The sequence below is a fragment of the Octodon degus genome, unplaced genomic scaffold (assembly GCF_000260255.1).
Source record: "Octodon degus isolate 3935 unplaced genomic scaffold, OctDeg1.0 scaffold00036, whole genome shotgun sequence".
In the NCBI taxonomy this organism is placed as follows: Eukaryota; Metazoa; Chordata; class Mammalia; order Rodentia; family Octodontidae; genus Octodon; species Octodon degus.
The window spans coordinates 6,989,145-6,990,499 of NW_004524612.1; positions in this window are offsets into that span (position 1 = coordinate 6,989,145).

Below are 1,355 nucleotides of genomic sequence, written 5' to 3' on the forward strand. Positions count from 1 at the left end.
TTGAAACTGTACTTCCAATTTGATTTGAAACTGTCTCATTGCTATCTGTTTATCAATAAAATTTTGAAAAAAAAAAAAGAAATATCTTCTGAAGAATTTGCAACTGAAAAAAAAAAGAAAGAAAAGAAGAGTTGGGAGTGAAGTATTTCAGGTCCTGAAAGAAAATAACTTACAACCCAGATTGATGTACCTTGAAAAACTAACTATCAAATTCATTGGTGAAAAAACAACTCTTGTTGCATAGGTCCTGCTTTACCTTGGTCTTAACCATCCAGAAGAAAATTATAAAAACGAAATATAAGAAATAAAGCCATGCTGTTATGTTGAGCTGTGGGGGACTCAGGTCAACAATTTCTGACATTGTCAGTTAAGCAGAAGACCCAATACTATTATGGAATACTGGACTCTTTTAGAATATTTTGCTGAGTTTACACACCTGTAATATTCAAATAATGTAACTTAACAAAAAAAGGGTATACAGATGAATGTCCATTTTGTATCTGTGTATTCAAGGTGGTTGGGATAGATATATAGTTACATTCTGTTATTGAATAGAATGATTTGTTCTAATGGTGTTTGTAAATAGGATATCAAGTCCGCTTCTTGTACAGCAATTAACCACTAAGAAGAATGTATGCAGTGTGTTAATTATTGAAACTGTCCTACCGATTTGATTTGAAACTGTCTCATTGCTATTTGTTTATCAATAAAACTATGGCAAAAATAAAAAAATAAATAAATAAGCAAAACAAAAAAATAGATAGAGTATAGCAATAATTGATGTGACATTAGAAACAGTATGCATTTAGAACTCAAAAATGATGTATTTCAAGCATGGTTTTAGTATTACACATTGATATCCTCAGTGTGGTTGCTTAGTTCACAGATATCAGCATATAAAGTTAGTGAGGATGAGAATTCTAACTATTAACTGCTATTTTAAAAAACCTGATGGAAATTGTTAGGACCTTTGCTTTAACCATCTTGTGTATATAAATGTAATTTTTACTGCTGCCACATTTCCTATTTTTTTCGTTTCTCTCCATTGTTTAATACTTAAGTTCTTGCTTTCCATTTGATGGTGCTATACGTTTCAATTTTAATTTCTTCTTTTGAGTTCTTACACTAGGGAGACAATACAATATTTACACATGTGGGTCTGGTTTATTTCACTTATGAGTATAGCTTCAAGTTGTATCTACTTACCTATGAAGGTTTCGAGTTTATTTTTCTTTATAACTGAGTAATACTTCATTGTATAAAAATACCACATCTTTTTCATCCATTCCTCAGGTGACAGGCATTTTGGTTGTTTCCAAGATTTGGCTATCACAAATTGTGCTGCTATAAACATA